Source organism: Lissotriton vulgaris, chromosome 4_1 (genome assembly GCF_964263255.1).
Source record: "Lissotriton vulgaris chromosome 4_1, aLisVul1.2, whole genome shotgun sequence".
NCBI lineage: Eukaryota > Metazoa > Chordata > Amphibia > Caudata > Salamandridae > Lissotriton > Lissotriton vulgaris.
In genome coordinates this window covers 298,757,876-298,765,201 of record NC_141691.1, presented here as the reverse complement: position 1 = coordinate 298,765,201, position 7,326 = coordinate 298,757,876, and the positions used below count along the sequence as shown (strand labels likewise).

General features: G+C 39.3%; 1 pseudogene; it reads right to left on the bottom strand.

Moving 5' to 3' along the window:
- Positions 1-5,823: 5,823 nt before the first annotated feature.
- On the bottom strand, positions 5,824-5,952 carry LOC147718673 (U2 spliceosomal RNA; annotated as a pseudogene).
- Positions 5,953-7,326: the final 1,374 nt, after the last annotated feature.

Sequence of the window (7,326 nt, the reverse complement as noted above, 5' to 3'; positions counted from 1 at the left end):
AGCCCGGCCTCTTTTGGGCTTCGACCGGGCTCAGCCCGGCACAGCTGCATGTGTCCCGTGCTGTGGGAGCCCTTGCCCTCCTTTTAAGTGCCTCCTGGTGCTTCAAAGAAGATGTGCAGCGTGCGCACTGCAAGGAATTATGGGGGATGCAGTCCCCTTGTGCAGCAAAGGTGTCGTCAAGCAGTGGCGGCAGACTCTCGCAGCCCAGAACATCAGATAGCAGCAGGTAACAGTTTAGGGCTCTGTACTTCTATTGTCTCTTTCTGCACTCCTCTCACCTCTTTCTGTACTTTCCTTGTTTCTTTCTGATTGTACCTCTGTTGCTTCATTCTGTACCTCTCTTGCTGCTTTCTGCACCTTTGTTGCCTCTATCTGCACCTCTCTTGCTTGTTTATGCACATCTGTTCCTCTTTCTGCACCTCTCTTTCTTCTTTCTGTAAATCTATTGTTCTTTCTGCACCTCTCTTGCTTCTTTCTCCACCTTTCTCGCTTGTTTCTGTATATCTCCTAGTTCTATCTGCACTTCTCTCGCCTTTTTCTACACCTCTCTTGCGTCTTTGCTCGTCTCTCATGCTTTTTTCCCTACTTTTATTGCATCTTTAAGCATTTCTCTTCCTTCTTCCTGTACCTCTCTTGCTTCTTTCTCTAATTCTCTTGCCTCTTTCTACACCTCTCATGCTTCTTTCTCCACATTTCGTTTCTCTTGCTGCACTTCTGTTGATTTTTTCTGCACTTCTCTTACCTCTTTCTGCACCTTTTATACACCTCTCTTGCCTCTTTCTGTACCCCTCTTCCTCTTTCTATACTTCTCTTGCCTCTTTCTGTATTCATCTTACTTCTTTCTGCACCCCTCTTCCTCTTTCTGTACCTCTCTTACTTCTTCCTGCAACTCTCTTGCTTCTCTTTGTGTCCACTCTAAAATACTATTCTACACCCACATGCCCGATTTTATGAGCAGAAAGGAATACATACACCTTCTTCTACACAAATACACAGAGCATGTAGTCTGAAACACGGGTATTCGACTAGTAGTATGTTTATTTTTATGTATGGTGTCACTAGCTAAAGGCAAAGACATATGCAAGCATGCCTTCAGAAACACAGTGAGACTTACAACAGTGACATGGTTAGGATTGCTGCTTTAAATTTGGTAGGTCTAACATTCTGAGCACTCGGTTACTAGTAAAGCTGCCAGAGAAAAGTGAGGTTTAAGACATCTTGGCAGAAGGATTAGTGATTAGGCTACTTTGTATGAGTTATAAAAAGGTACAGTCGAAATAGGCCTTATACATTTAGGTGTTTGCTAAAAATGGGAAGTACAGTCTGTGAAGTTTAAAGTTCTGTTTGCTCTCATGACTAAGGTATATAGCTACTTGTACATGTGGAGAAGTGTGGCTCAGCGGTTAGAGGCTGCAGACCCAGAAGCAGAGGTCGGCCCGGGACCAGGGTTCAATTCCCGATGCGGCAGGGTACGGAACCAATGTCAGCGGGCTAGATAAATCTCACCTCGGTGCCTCCCTAACCATGGGTCCCACGCTGCAACTATGGGCAATAGCTTGATTAATCTCCACAACGGGCCCCTCGCTGCCGGGGATGCCTGGCTTTACCTTGGGGATTCCCAATAGGGACCATATCACAGGGAAAGGCAGGACGGGTTCCCCAGCGGTACACAGCGCCAAGAGCATATCAGCGATAACAACACTTATGTACTTCTTCAATAAAATCACACCAATGAATATCTTGCGATACTTACAGATCTTGTCAATAAAGCCAAAAATAAGGGTACAATTAACTAGTGAACGAGTAAATTTCTGACGACAACATACCCAAAGAGATCATCATTCGACATGATGCCAAAAATAATACATAAGAACTTGCCTGATCCTCCACTACGCCCAATTGTTTCAACAAGAAACAGTTTACACAAACCAATCGGCCAGTTCATTGATCGACTAATGCAACCTACGGTAAAAAGCATGGAAACCTATATTCGAGACACCACGGATTTCTTATCAAATTTAAATGCTCAGGAACTCAATGATCAAGAACAATTGGTACTCTGCACAGCAGATGTCAAATCATTATACACGTCAATCCCGCATGGATTGGACATTAAAGCTAAGGAAGAAGCCATACTTACAACTGACTATGATCGACAATTACAAACTTTTCTCATGGAACTGACTGTCTTCACTTTATACCATAGCTATTTCAAATATGACAACACTTGGTACCAACAATTGATTGGAACTAGCATGGGCAATAGCGCAGCACAGGTATACGCGAACCTCTTCATGAAATCATATGAAACAAAACACATTCTTAATGACCCGCGCTGGACAGACAATCTCAAGATGTTCGTACGTTACATTGATGATGTTTTCATCTTATGGAAGAACTCGACTGATTCATTAGAACAGGCATTAACGGAACTAAACAAGAAAGAAGAGAGGATCCAATTCACTTGGGAAATTTACACAGAGTCTATTACTTTCCTTGACGTACGAATGAACCTAATCGAAGGCAAAATTGAAACTGAAATGTTTCACAAAAACATCGACAGGAACAACACCCTTCACTATTTAAGCTTCCATCAAGAATCTTTGAAAAGACAACCCCCGCTATCTCAAATGATGCGGGTGAAACGCATTACATCAAACTCAGCCAAAGCAAAAACTACCATCAGAGAAATGGGTGAAAGATTTCATGCAAGAGGCTATCCAGAGACCCTAATTAAAGAAGCAGAACAAAAAGTAGAGGATTTGCAAAGATCAGATTTACTCACCATTAAACACAAACCTAAGCAAGACAGAACGACAGTAGTGTCCAAATACTCCACTGCGAGTTTCAACTTCAAGAAAATCATTAGGAGTCACTGGAATATCCTAAAGGCAGAACCCGACTTTAAACAGGTCTTCGACAATCCTCCTATTTTTGCTTTCACCCAAAACAGAAATTTTGGAGAATTGCTAAAATGTACCACCGGTGATTACAAACAATATCGTGGAACCCGCCCCTGTCTACAATGCGGTAACTGCAACAACATTATAAGAGGCATTCAAATAGTTCATCCAATGAAGGGCCACAAAATCAAATTGAAAGTTAATGCGACCTGTGATACTTCTAACTTGATATACATGCTTAAATGCCCATGTGGCAAGGTATACGTCGAAAAGACCGACGCAAAATAAAAATTAGACTTAACGAACACAAGTCCAATATAAGAACCAAAAACATCAAATCAGCAGTAGTGACCCACTTTTCGGAAGCTAACCACAACATTTCTCAACTTCAGTATGTGGTACTTGAAACTATTGACAAAATTGAAGGCAGAGACAATAACCGCTTTCTTTTACAAAGAGAAAATCATTGGATTGATCTACTTAATTCCAGCAAACCGAACGGTCTCAATGACCGCATCGAATTCGCATGCTATCTGTAAAATGACTCACTGACAGCAATTAATTTGACCTTTTCTTTTGTTGGTATTTAATGGTGATCGATCTGTACATTTCATTAACCTTATGTTTTATTTCATTTGATGCAATTCGATAGCTACATATTTTGGTAATATGTTTACATATTGTAACTTTATTGACACGCACACTCTTTTGTTTTGGTACCGTAACATCTACAGCTGATTGGTGGACTCCCGATCACATGATCGGAACTTCAACCAATCACACTGCTCCTTACATGAAACAGGAACCCAGTATCCATCTTATACCCTACGTGATTAGCTGTTAATTTTAGACTGCTTCGCGCCAGACGCGAAACCCAGAACTCGCTTGATACACACGAGAAACGCTACGCGTACACTAAGTAAGTTGATAACCTTTTTGTTAGTCCTTAACTGTTAGAAGTTTGGTACAAACAAGACACTGAACCATTTTCATGTTTGTCCTCCAGCATTTTTCAAGCAAGTAGACTACATACGAACAACACGTGAGTTATGGTGATTCTCACTAAGTTCTGCATGCACGCACATTAGGGGAGATCACAACGTTATTGAGCACATCATGCATTTTTATTTATATACATGATGTGAAATGTATTTGCTTTGAAGAATAGATTGTATTATGTATAGCGATTTGAACAGCATTTTTTGTCTTGCTTCTAGCCGTTGTCCCAGATGAAGGGCAACCAGCCCGAAATGCATCGGACTTGAAAACTTGTTGTTTTTGACTTTGATCTTACTCAATGAACCTTACAATTGAATGAACAATGTTCCAAAACTCGAACTTATGTTTTTTTTTTATATATTTTTATTGATATTTGAGTTGCAAGTCTAAACAGATTATAACATAATTCCTTCCTGAGATTATACCAAGATACATGTTATACAGCTAATTCAAAAGAGGATAAAGCAAAACAATTCAGAATATCAAAAAACAGATAATACATGACTAACCAGTATAGAAAGTTCATTATCTCATTACTTCATCTGTCCATTTCTGAATTGGTGACCAAATTTTTAACCCAAGTTGTTTCTTTTTTTTCCCCTTGGTAGCATATATTGCTGATTCAAGTTTATATCTAGCAAGGAGACGTCCCCTCCATGTATAGAAAGATGGTGAATCTATTCTAATCCAGTCCTGAGATATGCATGCACGGAATTCAGCCATCATAATGAATAATAAGTTCGTTTGTTCCATATCTTTTGAATCTTTAGAAACACCAAATAATATAAGTTCAGGTGACAAAACAATATTTTTACAAAGAATGTGTTCTATAAATTTCTGAACATCACAAATTAATCCATTAAGTTTTAAACACGAGAAAAACATATGTAGAGTATCGGCCCCTCTTAAATTACAGCGATTGCATTTGATTCCAGTAATGCTCCCCCATTTCAAAACTTTTGCCGGCGTATAATATAGATCACACAAGATCATGTAATGTTGAGTGCGATTACGCCCAGAAAATAAAATAGAGGTGGCCATTTTGATTGATTCTTCCAAGACTACATCCTTTGTACCTAATTTGTCTTCCCATTTGTCCCTCAACTTATTAAGGTCATCCTCAAGGTAAGTCATTAAAGTATTATAGTAGAACCCAATTCTTCTTTTATTATTTAGAGTATCTATAAGTAAGATTGGGGTTAAATCTTGTCTTTCTATATTGGAAGGTGAATTTAAAAAACTATGAATCTGTAAGAATTTGAAATAATCACAAGAAGGAATTTTAAAGTTACTTTGTAGTTCACTGAAAGAAAATAAAGTTTCAGAACTATTATATAGATCAGAAAGAGCGGTAATCCCCTTATCGTTCCATTTTTTCATCACCTGGTCTCTAAATATAGTGGGAAAACAGTGACTTGAGTTTAGTGGCGTATATCTAGTGATTTTTCTAATTCCCACCACTTTTTTAATAATTCGCCAAGCTTTATATGCTGCAAGCAATATCTTAAATTTTGTTTTTTTATAATAGCTTGGCTCAATGAATTTTAACAGATGATAGTTCGCATCAGTACCTACTACCATTTCATAGATATTTGGATATTGTGCCCAAATAATAGGTATTTTATTGCCCACAATTAAGGGAAACATATATTGAAGTGCGGCAGCTAAATAATAAAATAGAAAATGAGGTGCGGCCCATCCCCCCCTATCTTTCGGTATAATCAGCTTCTTATATGCTCTTCTAATGCCTTTATAGCCCCACAAGAATCTTATTGCGGTTCTTTCAATTTCTTGAAAAAAACTTAAAGGAAATTCCAAGGGGATTGTTCTAAATAAGTAAATAAATTTCGGCAATATAAGCATCTTTAAAACATTGTTTCTACCATGAAGAGATAAATGTAAATGGTTTATTCTTTCCAAAGTTGATTTAGCCTTTTTAAGAATCGGAATGTAATTAATACTAGGTATCTTAGAAATAGGTATAGTTAATCTAATACCTAAGAAGAACAGATACTACACATGATCTTAGCCAAAAGGCCGAGAACTCGAACTTATGAATATAAAATAAGACGTTGTCCAAACAAAATATCGCATGAAGTTTTCTTTTGAATCAATATTGAAATTATCACGGAGCAGAGCGCCAGGGGATGCTTCCAATATTCATTGGAAGCACTATTTTGATGTTTACTGGACGTCCTTGACAAGAGATGCCTCCCGGGCGGCAAACCTCACGAACTATTAAACTGTGAACGTACATATATCAATTTTTCAAATCAAACATAGCTGTGCAACTTTCCACATTTTCCTTGTTCAATTCACGCATCTGAAGATGCCAGCTTAAATATCTGATAACTTATCTTACAAGTCGACATATATCAGTTCTGCTCTGTCATACGGTTGCAAAGGCACACATGTTGTATGTATGTAGGTGTTGTAGAGTCCCTCAAATAGACTATTCAACACCCACATGCCCTGCTTTATGAACAGAAAGGAATACGTACACGTTCTTGTACACAAATTTAGAGCGCATGCAGTCTGAAACACAGGTATTCAACTATTTGTATGTTTCTTTTTATGCATCATGTCACTACCAAATCCACAGACACACACATGTATGCCTTCAGAAACATGGTGAAACTTATACCAGTGACATGAGAAGTGTTTCTGTTTGGAATTTATCAAGGCCCAACATTCTGCGCAGTTGGTGAATAGTTATGTTATGTTATGTTACTGTTTGTTTTATGGAGCGCTCAGCTGCTCCAAAGAGCGTCCCGGCGCTAAAGATCATCACACCTAATACCAGCAGCAAACAAACAGCCATAACGGAAAAAAAATAACCAGAATTACCCATAGCAGCATTACAAAGCAAACAGATGAGTTTTAAGTCCCTTCCTAAAAACTGAGAGATTGGTGCACGTCCGCAACGTCAAGGGCAGTGTGTTCCAAAGACGGGGTGCAAGGTAACTAAAGGAGCGACCTCCACAGCGAGCACGCTTCACTGTTGGGACGATAGCCTTGGCCTGGGCAGCAGATCTCAGAGGTCTAGATGGAAGATAGAAATGGACCCTTCTCTGCAGATATTCAGCGCCGAAATTGTGAAGCGCCCTGAAAGCTGTAGTTAGGGTCTTGAAGAAGATGCGCTTACGAATCGGCAACCAATGCAGAGAGACAAGGAGATTGCTGGCCCTAGATCTTCTAGTTAGACCGAAGATTTCCCTGGCTGCAGAATTTTGAACTATCTGCAGACGAGTCAGCAGATATTCAGGAAGACCTAAGTAAAGGATGTTGGCATAGTCTAGGCGCGAGCCTATTAGTGCTTGCACCGTGATTTTCTTATGCTCCAAAGATAAATAGGGCAAAAACTTACGCAACATCCTTAAGATGGCAAAGCACTTCCCAATCAAGCCAGCAACCTGGGCTTTGA